The sequence below is a fragment of the Anastrepha obliqua genome, chromosome 4, assembly GCF_027943255.1.
Source record: "Anastrepha obliqua isolate idAnaObli1 chromosome 4, idAnaObli1_1.0, whole genome shotgun sequence".
NCBI lineage: Eukaryota > Metazoa > Arthropoda > Insecta > Diptera > Tephritidae > Anastrepha > Anastrepha obliqua.
In genome coordinates this window covers 13,971,878-13,987,597 of record NC_072895.1, presented here as the reverse complement: position 1 = coordinate 13,987,597, position 15,720 = coordinate 13,971,878, and positions in this window count along the sequence as shown.

The following is a 15,720-nucleotide window of genomic DNA, read 5'->3' as shown; positions in this document are numbered from 1 at the left end:
ATGTATCATAAATCTGTTTACCATACCAAAGACCATACACTTTGCGAACGCATTTCGGTAGAAACAGTTGACAGTTATCCCAAACACAATATTATTAGTAACGCGAGACGCGTCATAGAGTGTGTGTGTAGTTTTGAGCAAATCTTACAAACATATTTTGTTTTGTTGATTGATTTCTGTTAAATATAGCATCAAATCAACAAAAACGGAAACCGAAAACAGGTGCTGAACGGCAACGTGAGTATTTGGAGCGTAAAAAATTAAGAGCTACTGTTGAACACCGTGACAGTGAATCCTCCGGTTGTACGATAAGTGATAATTTGTAGTACCAACAACAAGATGCGGAACTACCATTGATGCAGTATTTCATCGATACCTTGATAGATTAGAATGTAGATCATTTTTTACGTATTTCAGTTACCATAAAGCCCTTGTTTCATTTTTGGAAAACGAATCCAATAATGATAATGACAATGCCGAGAACCAAATGTAATTGAGTACAATAAATTCATTTCTTTTTATATTAAAATAAATAAATAATTCTGTTTAATAAAATTCCATTCCATGCTTTCCATGACTTCTGCATGCATTATATTGAAATAATAGTTAAATTATTGATTTGTTGATAAAAGAAGTTTCACTTCAATCGTGCGGGTTCCGTGAACTACCACACACTTTCTTTTTATTTTTTAGTGTATGGAATTCATTTATTTTTTTTTCAAGTTGAAGGTCATTAAATTTTATTAAATGTAGCTTAACTAGTTTTAAAAATAATTGAATTTAAATGCCCCCCATGCTCGTTGACACAAGTGCGGCATCTTAGTAAAAAGTTGTTCATTGCTGCTTTGAGAGTTGCGACAGGAATAGCCGCAATTGTTGCCCGAATGGATTGTTTTAGTTCATCCAAATTTGTTGGCTTTGTTTTTTTTTTAAACTTCTTGTTTACATAAACCCCACAAGAAAAAGTCAGGTGCAGTAAGGTCAGGCGACCTGGGGGGCCAACGAAATTCGGAGTTTCTTGAAATCAGTTTATTGGGAAATTTTCGTCGCAACTCTGTCATAACAGTCTGGGCTATGTGAGACGTTGCCCCATCTTGTTGAAACCACACAATGTTGAAAGGAATTCTCTTTCGGCGTAGTTCTGGATAGAAAAATTCTTTCAGCATTTTCAAATAACGGTCTCCAGTAACCGTAACGGTGTTACCATTTTCTTCAAAAAAATAAGGCCCGACAATACAGCGTGAAGAAACCGCCCACCACACTGTCACGCGAAGAGGATGCAATTCCGTCTCGTGGAGTATCTGTGGGTTAGAAGTACTCCATATTCGACAATTTTGTTTGTTCACATTGCCGTTTAAATCGAAATGGGCCTCATCAGACATGAAAAGGCAGTTTAACATGTTTTGGTCTTCTTCCACAATTTGCAGGATCTTCTGGCAAAATTCCAAGCGAATCGGCAAGTCTGCTGCATTCAGTTTGTTAACCATTTGAATTTTGTAGGGAAATAAGTCTAAATCTTTGTGCATTATTGTTTGCAAAGACTGTCGGCTGACACCAAGTTGAGCAGATAAGCTTCTTGTTGAAACCCTTGGATTGCTTTGTATAGCTGCAGCTACAGCAGCGGTCGTTTCCTCCGTCCGAACTGGTGGGTTTCGATGATAAGGCCTTCTTGCGACTGTTCCTTGCTCAGCAAAATTATTCACCAGTCTCATTATGGTCCATCTGCTCGGGGGATCGCCGCCAAACATCCGCCTGTACTCTCTCTGTACCAAAACTACGGACTCCAGTGCGTGATAGCGGCGGACTATCCAAATTCTTGTTTGCGTGTCCCAGTTATCCATTTTAATAAATTTTAAAGATCAATCTGCAAATTAAAACAAAAATGGAACAGATAACTTAAAAAGAAAAAAAGTTATTCAATTTTTTTTTGGTAGCGGCTTTCATCAGCCACCCTGTATAATATTTATTTTAATATAGGTGCGCCACTAAGCTTTCGCTGTTTTTTTGCTGGAAATACAACTTTAATAGTTACAGGTGAATCATTGAAAGTATTGCCCATCCCTGGCTACTACTTTTTCCCATCTCTCTGGTAGATCTCGTAAACCGTCGCGGTAAACCTGTTCATCTTTTGAGGCTATCAACGAATCAAGCCATTTTTTAATGTCTTCATATGAATGGAACTGCTGGTCGGCACAGGTGATAATCTGACGGCGCAATATCTTCTGCAGAATATGGCGGGTGGGGTAGGATTTCCCATTTCAGTGTTTCCAGGTAGGTTTTAACCGGTTTTGGCAACGTGAGGCCGAGCGTTGTCTGGCTGTAGAATCACTTTTTCATGCCTCTCCGCATATTGCGGCCGCTTCTCGCGCAGTGCTCGGCTCAATCGCATCAATTGAGTCGATACCGATCCCCAGTGATGGTTTCGCTCGGTTTTAACAGTTCATAATAAATAACACCAACTTGGTCTCACCAAATACGTAGCGTAACCTTCGCAGCGCGAATAATCGACCGAGGCGACGACGTAGAAGCATGACCGGAGCGCAGTCCCCATGACTTCCTTTTCTTTGGATTGCTGTAATGAATCCATTTTTCATCACCCGTGACGATGCGATGAAGAAAACCCTTCCTTTTTTGCCGCTGGAGCAGTTGTTCACAGGCGCAAAATCGACGTTCAACATCCCTTGGTTTTAACTCATAAGAAACCCAAGTCCTCTGTTTCTGAATCATTCCCAAAGCATGCAATCGCTTAGAAATGGATTGGCGGGTAACTCCTAATACTCTTCTTGCGTTTGACACGGATCCTCATTGAGCAATGCCTCCAATTCAGCGTCTTCGAAGGTTTTTGGCCTTCCTTCACGCGGACGGTCGTCAACATTAAAATCACTGTCTTTGAAGCGACGGAACCAATCTCGGCACGTTGTTTCACTTAAAGCAACATCTCCATAAACTTTTTGTAGCTCTCGATGCGCTTCATATATATATAAATACGAGCTCCTCCTCCTATTTGGGGTGTGCGTCTTGATTTTGTTCCACAGATGGAGGGACCTACAGCTTCAAGCCGACTCCGAAAGGCAGATATTTTTAAGAGGAGCTTTTTCATGGCAGAAGTACACTCAGAGGTTTGCCATTGCCTGCCGAGGGGCGACCGCTATTAGAAAAAACTTTTTCTTAAATTTTGATCTTTCACCGAAATTCGAACCGGGGCTCTCTGAATTCCGAATGGTAGTGACGCACCAACCCATTCGGCCACGGCGACCTATGCGCTTAAGCCGCCGTTTTTTTCGAATGAAAGAGGAAAATCAACACTTCGCGCAAATGACGATTATTCGGCACAAAATCAGACATTTTCGCAAAACCAAAAGTATTTGATACCAAAACAAAATCACGAATGTGTCGAAACAGTTTGTTTACCATATGTCTAAGCTTGGTTTATGACGTTTAGGTTATGTTAGAATCCACTAGCACACACTGCTGGCGGCATCCATTCACAAATAGCGTGAACTTAGTTGTGCGCCTGAAGATTATCCGAAAATGTTTCGAAAATGAACATCCATAATCAAGACGAAATTTTATTGCTTGACAGTTACTAAATTTGGTAGAAAAAATGTTAGTGATACTTTTTCGTGAATGCATTATTATATTTATCTTCAACTCAGCTTTTGCTTAAAAAAATTTATTTCTTATACTAAGTACAATTAAATTCAAGTCATTAAATTCCAGCAGGGTTATAATTCCCAAAAAAGCATAATATTAATCACCTGATTGCCAAAATATTATTCGTGTTTTTACTTTCGTTAATTTTTCCCCGTTAGTTTCACTAAGCACATAATCGTAGAGTTGTGTGCGCATGTGTGTGTATGGATATTAGGCATAACATAAGTGGCTCATCAAAAGTTAAAGATAGTAACTATTGAGCAGACCAGCTGGCTGCAGTGGTTAAGTGGCAACCCAAACTCAACCCTTTCACTTTGCGAGTCTTGCACCATTGCATCGGAAATTAGCCAGCAGCGGTGTCTTTAAATGAAACCAGCTGGGTTTTTGGCGCAGTAGTGGCTCAAAGGTATCTGCTTACACAATAACCGTAATATACAAGTAAACGAATTTAAGTACTGTGCCTACTATGACCAGATTCGTTGCAAATAACAATGGCAGTATACAGATGCATCTGTATGTATATATGTATGTATGCTATGTTGCATACATCGAAACCCAGTAAATCAATTCGAAATTCATATAATACTTACACGAGCGCCATGAAAATAGTATCGCTTTTTTATATATACATATGTACTTTAATATATATGTATATATGCACTAACGTCTAGCTGAGGTTAGGGTGGAAGTGCGCGTGTGTTTAACATCACCTACATGCCGCATTTTGTGAGCGTTTGTTGTTGGATGCCGTAGTAAGCTCTCTAATTTTTTATCGAGTTTCGTGCATTTACATAGATGTGGGATCTCTTTATATTCTAACATACCCAGTAAGCAATTCATACAATTTTTTAACAAAAAATTGTCAAATTTGAAATTTCCGGAAAAAAATATTATTTCATTTTCATAAAATTTACTGCATTTTTTTTTCTAACTAATTTTTTATTTTTACTTGAATTTAAAAAAAAAAAAAAAAGTTTCGTATGAAAGTTTTGTTCTTTCTAAAGTATATAGGTTCACATTTAAGGGGGAACACCAATGTGATTTAAAAAAAAAACGATTTTTTTTAATTTTCTTAAAGTAGATATATTCAAAAATATGTAAAAAAAATTTAACTTAAAATCTTGAAAATTGACGAAGTTACAAAATTGACAAGTTACAATACAATAAGCGCAGGTAGTGAGTTACAACGGCCAATGAATACTTTAAACGCGTTTTTCTCAAAGCGACTTTTCTGAACAAGGTGACCTCGATGTCTCAAAGACTTGTGAACCAATTTTAATTATTTTTTTTTTTTAATTTTTACAATTTTTTTTTTTTTATTTATTTTTTAATTTTTGTACATGTATTGGCTACAGTCGTACATAGCCCTTTTTTTTAATTCCACAAATTAATATTTTTTCAAGCCTTTCGAAAACAAAAATAGGGTAAAACACAAACTCATTTTTCAAACCTGCACCATTTTTTCAAAAAAATATAAAAAAAACCGCCACGTACGACGATAGCCATTGATGTATAGATAAAGAATTTTTTTGGTTTTTTGCGTTCAGATGATTTTTCACCGCTGTATCGTGGCCACCAGAGTACATCAGTTTTTTATGACGTCATTGCATTTATATTAATAACAATTGTAATTTTTAATATTTTTTAATAAAAAAGTGTGTCAGTATAGTTGAATGACATGTTAAATAAATTATAATTTGTCCGATCCTCAAATAATCATCCCTACTTATAAAAAAAAATTGTGAAAATCAATTAATTTTCACGCGTTCACAGTGGTGTTCCCCTTAAGTAGATTATCTATTTTTCGAGCTTAACTCCCAATCTGTAATTAAAAAGTCTGATTATCCATATAAAATATCTCTCCCAAAATTCGAGCTTATAAAATAATCTGTGAGATCTTAATTTTAAAGATACTTTTTTCCGTACAACCCTGTGTTTTCTGTGTTATCGATAATTATTATTACGAATATAAGTAAAACGAAACGTCAAAGTAAAAACTATAACAAAAATGAACGCAGGCAAAGAAAAGAGCTTTGTAGGCATAGTTCTAATAAAATGTTTGTTGGATATTATTAAATAAGCATTCATATTATAGAAAAAAGCATGTGGCCATAGACGCTTTGGCCTATTATTGTTTATTATAAAATATTATATCGAATTTTGAATGCGTATTGTTGCCATAATTTTTTGCAACCTCAGTAGATGTCTTTTACGGATTCCCTCCAATTGTCCATTACTAGCAGCAAATTGCTTATCTTTGCCTTTTCTTCACTTCTTTAATAATAATTTAACAAATCAAAAACACTAAAATATTCCACCAAGCCAATTTCTATGAAGACAGCCCAAAACTTATTGAAGAACCTAGTAAGTGCGCGATTTCCAGGAATCCAGAGTTAATTCAAAGAGGTTTGACGGATATGTTCTTTACGGATGGGTCCAAGAATGAAATAGGTTCCGGAGCCGGATGGTACTTAAACGAGAGTAATAAGTATCATTACGCTTTGGGAGGAATGGCAACGGAAATTTTCTCTGAGTGTCCGCATTTGCTAGAGCAAGGCTATGAATTTTAGGTTCCAATGACATGGGAACAAGTAAAATTCATTCTCTCAAGCTGGGGGATATTTTCAGATTTATCAAAGAATCTGGAAAATTCTCACAGGTCTAACTACCTCTATTCCTCTATTCTATTCTATTTTTACCTTCTTTTAATTCTCTCCTTTCCTTCTTAACTATCTACCCTTTCACTATCTAGAGCTTTAAATATTATATAATACAATGGGCTTTTTAGACGGGGCTTTAGACTCTCGGTGCTTCTTGGCTCGGCCTTTAAAATTTCCATTTTTTCTTCTTCTTTTATTTAGGGCATGCCTGTTTTTCTTTACACAGATTCTTAAATACAAAATTTTATAATTTATCATATAGATAAGTATGTATTATATATATATACAGGGTAAACAATATGAAGTGTCACCTATTCAAAACACCATAACTTTTTTGTGTGAAATTAGTTTTTATTGATTTCAAAGACAAAATTGCTCAAAAATGATTACAATTTTAACATATATTCACTTTAGCTCGATATGATCACCTTTTGGCTTGACTATAGCTTTCAAACGGTCAAAAAATGAGTTGCATGCTGCACGAATGTGATCTTGAGGTATTTTGGCCCATTCTCGTATATTTTTTCAGCGCATCCATACTGGCATATTTTTTAGTCCTCACCTTGCTCTCCAAAATGGACCAGATGGTTGCGATATTTTCAGTTTTTTGGCCATTTTTCTTCCACTGCGACGTGGATTTCGTTCAAGTCGAGCCTTCACTTTCCGAACCATTTCAGGCGATGTTGCGGTTTTTTTGGTCCACCTCCATAGCGTTTTCCAATGCTACCAGTATCATTGTAACGTTTTATAATGCGATACACAAACATTTTTTTCACTTTGAGGTGACTGAACTCACGAACAATGGCTGGTTGTGATTTTCCAGCCAAATATAACGCAATCACACTATTACTTTTGAATTCCATCACAGAAAAAAAATCAACAAAACTGAGATGCAAATGCTTTTAATGGCTTATAAACAATATATTGAACTGTCATTAGAATAATTTTGACGTTGATGTCATCTGTTTTACAGATACAAACAGTGTGAAGTTGGTAACACTTTATATCGTTCACCCTGTATATAATTCGCGCTTACACCGTTTCTGGGTGTTTGGCTAAGCTCCTGCTCCTATTTGTGGTGTGCATCGTGATGTTGCTCCACAAATGGTATTATAGCTGAATTATATATTTAAATACATAATTGATATTAATTTTCTATTGAAGTTGATATCAAGCTTTGCACCCACCTTTTCGGCGGTCTTTCAGGACGCCGTCTTCCCACTGGAATTTCGTCACGTGCAATCTTAATTAATCGCTTGTTGGAAGCTCTTGAAACATGCTCATTCCATGCCCGTCTTCTTGATCTAATAAATTTAACAATGTCGTAAGTGTTCGTCTGGATTCTTATATCATGGTTTCTATAGCAATCCCATCTCGTTTTTCCTGCTATCGTCCTTAACGTGTGCATTTCTGTAGAGCGTAAGAATTGTTTCGATTAATATCGGTCTTACGATTGTTTTATATGTACACGTGCGTTTTGCTTTCCACATTCATGTATTTGTTCTTCCATAATCCTGATATTTTTGCACCATTTCTACATCTTTCTCTTATTTCTCTGATGATATTCCGATCACTCGATGTATCTATTCCCAAATACTTGAATTGCATTACTTGTTCTAAGATATTCTGGTTTATTTCCACTTTACACCTTATTGGTTCCTTAGATACTACTATTGATTTTGTTTTTCTAGTTGAAACTTCCATATTAAATTTCAAGCCAGTAGTAACGAAACGGTGCAAGAGCCTTTGGAGATTACACGGGTCAACACAAAATTTGACTTTGACTTCAAAGCATTAAATTTCAATTCTTTAGGTCGTAATTAGACGAAAAAAAATATATGGCATGAAAAAGTTTGCTTTCCTATTTAAGAAACAGCTTAAACGATATTTTTCAAAATCTATGATTCTAACTTTTATTTAAGAATGAAACTATTCAAATAAACACTTATATGATTTTTATTAATTTTTACTATTAAGGGGGTCTTCTGGTCTCGAGGCCCTGAAATGAAGGGTTTTTTTGGGGATTGATTGTGACAAATCCTGTGAATATTTAAAAAAAATTTTTTTTTTATTTTAAAGGTACATGTCTTGGCTTTTAAAAAATGGTTTTGACTTTGAAAAAAATTAACACCCGCGACCTTGAAATGGCGCTGAAGACGTCCACCTCCAAACGAAACAGGTCTCCATTTTGGTCACGGTTTTTCCACCTGGGTAATCAGAAAGCAAAAATTAGATATGCGTTGTCTTCAGAGTTGCCCTGGTTAAGTTTTCCCGTGACAGATTTTTTTTTTTTAATTTTTTTCAAAAGTTATGCAACAATTTGCAAAAAAAAATTTTTTTTGCTCATTTTTTGAACTTTAAAAGGTTATAAAAATGGAATGAAAAAAAATTTCAAAAATCGTACACGGGGAAACTTAGCGGTAAGTTTTCCGAACCTTTTAAGACCAAAACCATTGAAATCGGAGTATAACTACTATGAAAAGTGTGACCAAAATGCTTAAAAAACACGATTTTCGGGGAAACGCGTTTAAAGATAAAGTTTATGATAAAACGGCCGGAGGAGGGTACACTTCGGTGCCCAGAAAAATGTGAAAAAATGCGATTTTCAAAAAATCCTTTCTGTGGCGTATTCTCGCATACACATACAACAAAATTATGCAAAAAAAAAAATCGATTTTTTTTTTCGCTGGAGACCAGAAGACCCCCTTAAAATAACTTACAATGAGAATATTTCCTGTCTAGTCCGCTGATCCGTAATATTAACATCATCAAGCAAATTCCACTGTTTTAAGCGAGAGCCTAAAAGTTCTGCTTTACTTTTTGGTAAATTTAAATCTCTAACTAAATCATTAAAATCTTCTGTAGTGATGAAATGATGTTTTGGTTGTTCTGGTGTCGGTAAAAACTCTTTATCAGAATTACTTTTATATGAACTAAAAGATTAGCCACTTTTCTGCGATAATTTTTTCGGTGGCACAGGTACTGGTCGTGTCAGATCATGTGCGACTGGAGCAGAAGAAGATTCTAGATCAGGATATTCAATAGGTTTAGCATTTTTACCTCTGCGCCTTTTACTCGGATTCACAATGCAAAAGTAGCAGTCTTTAATGTGGTCTTTTGGTTCTCCCCAGATTCTTGGTATGGCAAATTTCAAAAGACCTTCTCTCACCTCGATACCAACCTAAAATATAGAAACAAAAATCAATGTCTATTAAATTTAATTTACTATGTAAATCAGCAACATGTGGAGCCCATGTCTAGTCTTGATTCCGAACAGGATAGCCAAAGTATGATTCGTAGGCTTCACAGAGGACGTGAGATGTATTTAATTCATATTTTATATCTCGAACTTTAATAAATTGTCCACATATTATATTATATATAACAAAATGCATCAGCTTCATATTTAATCCCTACTCGTTAAAACCCTACTCTAATTGCGCGGTATTTTTTAATGTATTAAAATTAATTAAAATTCATAAAAAATTAAAACATGAATATTGTACTGTAACTATTGGGAAAACAATTTTTATACCGAAAAAAGGTATTTTCTCTTCGTTTTTGTTCATAATAAAGCAGAAAATCATAAAATAAACTTTAGAACAAAGACCAAAAATTATTTTGTAGTCGTGTTATCAGCAACTATCAGCAATTAAAACTGCATCGTCTGCATAGCAAATGATTGTTACGTTTTGATTGTTTAGTTTGTAATCTGGTTAACTTCAAATATAATTTTATCCATGATGAGACTAAAAAGTTGTGGGCTTAATGGTTCCCCTTGTCGTATTCCCGTGGTGCACTCTATACTGTTGGTAAATTCCTCATTTACCATAACTTTTGTTGCAGAACTGGTATTGAGATTCAATTTCAAGTGCGCTATTTCCCTGTTCATAGCTGTATGTACGTATGTACATATTCGCTCTAAGTGATATCGAAATTGTGCATTGAATTTTCAAATTGATAAATAATGAACCAGAGGCACGATTGACTAGCGTGCGAAATGCAAGCAAAATACCAGATAGTTGTGCGAAAAATAAAATGATATTGATTTGATTTGCTTCTCAATTTCTCTAGTATGTGCATGCATATGTATGTACCTCACATATCATAATCGCATTTGCACGTAGGTACCTACACATCCGCATTTGTACGAGACAATATCACTCATACGCTTCGTACATCCGTACCTACAAGTGTATGTATGTATGTACATATGTAGGTATGTAGGCATGTTGTTGCGCCGTCAATTGTCATACAATTCCCACAGTACACACTGCACATGCATACAAACATATTCGAGTGTACTACAAAGTAAGTGTATGCACATACATACATACATACATACAAGTTTACAGATTTATTGCAATAAGAGCAAGCATCTGAAATCCACACTGCGCTTAGATCGTAGCAAAAAAATAGTTGTATAACAACTTTTACAACGGCAATTAACTTATTTTCTTATTTATATAAATTGTTTTGTTTTTGTTTCGATTTTACATTGTATATGTAACACTGATAGTATTTTAATCAACGTTCAATTTCAAATTATGTTGTTGCGACTTTGTGATTACAAAAATGAAAGTAAAACAGACTTTTCATTTCTTTTTATTTAAAAATCTCTTAAAATGCTACTCTCTGCCGGTGGTGTTGTTTTTGTCGTTGCTTTCGTTTTCAGCGACTAAGCAACCGGAAGGTGATCGACTTGGCATTGCAGCAGCGGCGGAAAATCTGCAGCAGTTGGCAAAAGTAAGCGCAATCAATGTCATGCCGACTGAACTGGTTTAAATTGGCGGTGGATGAATGCCTTGACGCGCCATCTAATAAATTGGATTTAATCGTTCAGTTAAGTTAACAGCTGTGTGGTTGGACTTTAAATTGATTGGTTGGAAAATGGAAAAGTTAGGTGAGCGCGAATGCTGTAGAGACAATGCACGATTGGAGTTCTTTAAAGACACCTGTGGTGAATTTTCAAAACAGTTAAGCTAAAAAAGGGGAAAGAGATATAAATTCGGTCAGAAGCATAATTTGTAAACCCAGCTGGTCATTTCATGAAATGTAGATACGATATGGCCAACGAAAGTTGACTGGTTTATAGAAGAAATGCTTATTGTGACTTCCAATCCTTATTCATTCTTAAAAAATTAAAAAAAGGTGAACCATATTAATTGTAATATATAAAGGGATTTATAGACATTGTCAACATTACAGATTTTCAGTACAGTTTGTCGGTTGTTATTGTTGTAGTAGTAATACTCGTACAAGCTGTCAGTGTAGCGTAAATCACCGCTCGTCTTTATCTGGCTCATCTAAAGGTAGGCCCAGGAAATTTGCTGTGTCGCCTGGTTGGGTCCAGAGGGAGATGGGTGTTAGATGAATGGGTTTGATGGGGCATGTGAAAAGGTGGTTAGTGTCCTTCGGGGTGCCTTTACATGCCGGACATAAGTTTGGTATGTCGCGGTCGATTCTGGATAAGTAGGAGTTTAACCTGCTACAATATTCAGAACGTAGTTGTACCAGTGTTACGCGGGGCTCTCGAGGAAGTTGGAGCTCTTCGTCTGCAATGGGTGGTGGTTAAACTCCGATTACGGCATTCGGTGGTCGGGTGCTTAGGAAGGTGGTGAAGGTCTCGCGATGAATGTCGTTTAATGTCTGTCTCAACACTGCCTGGTCCAGTAAAAATCTGTTAGTTTTGTCCTGGATATCATCGACGTAATTGAGGAGGTATCTCCTGACATGCCTGGGAGGTGGCTCTGGCTCAAGTAGGTGTCTGCAAGGGTGAAACCTGTGGTAGCACACAATCATAAACTGTTTGCTAAGTAGTTTATTGTGCTCCATTACCTGGAGCATCTGTGCCTCGTTGTGTAGGTGTTGAAGAGGGGACATCGGCATCGGAGGCAACCTGTCGCTGTCCGAATAGCAGTGTTTTGGCAAGTCTAGAGCTTTATCCACTGCGTGCCACTAGTCTCTCCCTGCATTCCACTTGTCAGGAATAATGAGAATGGCCAAGGACAGATTGAAACCCCTTATGAGAAATCCTACTCCCAATGAACCCAGGTGCTTCAGCATCAGTATGTTCAGTCCGTCAGGGCCAATGGTATACGTAGATGATTTGGTTTTCTTGATGACCCCCTGAACCTTATCACAGGAGAAAGTAAGTGGCGCACTGTCGTTCGTCAGTTTGTGCAGCCGTCTGGTGTAACGTCGCTTAGATCTGTCGGCCGGAGGATGCAGTGTGAATTGTCGGCTAAAATAGCTCGCGCATTTCTTCGTGTCAGACGAAGTGCAACCGTTAATGGTGATGGCCATCTTATCGTTGTGCTTCGTGGCGTTCGACAGGGACCTTACGGTGGACCAGAGCTTACTCACACCATTGGTGAAGTTGGAGGTTTCAGGTGTCGGTCACAATTTCTACAAAGGTAGATTTTGCTGTGTGTACACTTTCCGCATATACTTTTTTTTCCATGCATTGGAAATATTTGTGGTCTTATTGTTATTGCCATATCCTATTTGACACCATTTGCGTACAGAAACCGTGCCACTTTTAGTGGATGCATCAGCTTTGTGTGGTTTTTGCCTTAAATCTGAAATTCTGAAGCAAGTTCTTCTGCTAATCTAAACAGGAAGTCTTTCCGTGAGATATTTTCTCCTGTGTTTTTGTACACTATCCAGCTAACTCTAAAATATTGAAAAAGGCTTGAAGTGGCCACCTTCTGGAAGCTGATTTTACCGTATACTTTCGTGCCATTTGCTCAGTAACATTGACGCCAAATTGAGTTCTATTATAAAACGATACAGTTTCACGTAATGCCTTAGCAGCTTCATCAAACAGCTCAGTATGAGGACTTTTTTATTTGGTTTGCTCTTATAAAAGGTAAGTTGGCATCCATTGGATTAGTACAACAACGTTGAAAAACGTGCCATGCTGACTTTTTTCAGTTTACAAATTTTCGGCAGTTCCCTCTTTTTGGCGCGTATTGTTCCAAGCAAGGAAATATATTTACTTTTTATTTTATTTTTTTTTTATTTTAAAACTTACATGATAATCAAATTATTAGTAAACTCAAGAAAATACAGCGCAGCAGCAGAGGGTTTCGACTGGCTGGTGATGTGTGTTGAATCAGAGACGACGGAGTAGGTCGGTGTCCTTTAGAAATTTGTAAATTTCTTTATGTTACCTTCAGTGGTATCTTTTAAAAGTTAAAGAGGATCTCTGTTGCTGAAGTAGTGATGTCAGGATACCAGTAGGTGATGCTCACTGGCTGTATGTTCATTGCGACAAATTCGCTTAGGATGGGTGATGCATTTCGAGCCTCGTCTTTTCCTAAATAAGAAAAGCTATTTACCATCAGACTCCAGCCAAAATTGTATGCCAAATTTATAGGGTTTGTTTGACATATACTGGGTAAATCTGATCTGACCTTCGTTGGAAAAAGTTGAATCTACGGCAATATAAGCTCCCGGTTTGAAGCAATTTTTATTGTTTTCAATAAATTTGTCCCAAACTGCTGAAACTAAAGTGAATTTGTCGAAATGTATCCCAGAATCTCAGTAAAATCACGTCTACTCATAGTACTGGAGAAAAATTATGCCTTCAATCTTGCTTGCGTAATTGCCCAGTTTTCCCACAAAACTCGAGAGGCTCTGTGCAGGTCCTTATATGTTCCAAAATATGGTTGTCACTCAGCTCAATGTCGATAACGGAACGAACGAAAGACGCATGGGCGCTATGCGTGTATGTACTGCATCGGTCTCATGATTCTTCCAAAATCATACATTTCTTCATTGAAACATGCACCAGTCATTTTGACTGATACTGGCATAAATGCCAATAACGAACATTGAGTTCACTAGACGTATTTTCTATTATATTTACAGATACAAAAGTCATAACATCATTTCGGAAAGCAAATGTTTTATGTACTAGGAATTTTGAATCAAAATGACTGGTCTGGTAAATCTAGTGTTAATAATATTAATATGATGATATATTAAAATATTAGATTGGGCAAAACGAAATGCATTATTTTCTTGATAGATGGCTGTAGTGATGGACATCTCGTAGAGTATCGATCAAACAATTTAAATTTTATGCTCGTTGTAAAGACGGCATTTCACACTAAAGAAAGTATTTTGCTGTTTTTTGTTTGTTCCTCTCCGTAGTGAGTTACAGGGTGTTAACAAGGGAAGTCAACAAAGCGAAAATTCGGTACATTTTACAGTTTTTCTTTGATAAAGGCGAAAATGCAAGACAGGCCTGACCGACTGAAATTGTGAATGGTGTTTATGGTGCCGATACTGTAACAGCTAATTACACGATTCCGTTCCGGAATTTTTGATGTTAAAAAAATGTTGACAATGTCGGAAATGTTGATAAAAATCACAGAAATAATCAAAATTGACCGGCACGTTAGTAGTCGTAGCATCCTCAGCCAAAGATAGACCATACGAGGTGTGTTCAAAAAATAAGGTAAATTTTCATTTTTCTCAAAAATATTTATTTATTCATCAATTTCTTTTTTATCTCCCCTAAGACTTAATACACCTGTGTTAGCGTTTTTTCGAATCCTCGAAGTAGTTCTGATATGCACTTTTTGGGATGTCCTTGAGCTCTCACAGCGATTCGGTTTTTATCTCCTCAATCGTCGCAAAACGCCGTCCTTTCATGGGGCTCTTCAATCTTGGCAACAGGAAAAAGTTGTTTGTGGTTGTTTTTGGTCAAATAATCTCTCACAAGCAAAGATGAGTGAGCAAAAACCATGCATTTTTTTCCACAACTCTGGGCGTTTTTTCGTATTGCTTCACGCAAACGGCGCATAACTTCAACGTCATACTCCTTATTTACCGTACGTCCTTGTGGTATGAACTCCTGATGCACAACGGCATAGTAATCGAAAAAAACAGTGAGCAAACCCTTGACATTTGATCGAACTTGGCGTGCTTTATTTGGTCTGGGCTCTCCTGGACTCTTCCATTGAGCCGATGTGACGTTGGTTTCGATGTCATAGCAATATACCCATGATTCGTCACCAGTTACGACCTTTTTAAGAAAATTCGGATCATCGTCGACGTCATTCAACAATTCCTGAGCGATGCGACGTTGTTTTTGGTCAAAATTCGACAATTTTGGAAAGAACTTCGCTGCTCCACGCTTTACGACATTTACATCTTCTCCACCTTCTGTCAAAAGCTTGTACTATTTGTGAACATATTTTTCACTCAGAGTACTCTCATTGCAAGTTTTTGAGCACTTAATTCAATTTTTTACACAAAATTTGATGCAACTTCTTTGATCCATTTTTTTTTTCGATAGCAGAAAATCGCGGAACACGCAAAATTCTTGTCTTATTTATGCCTCTCACCAACAAACTAAAGATTGGTAAACATAAATGGATAAAACCGTGAGCAT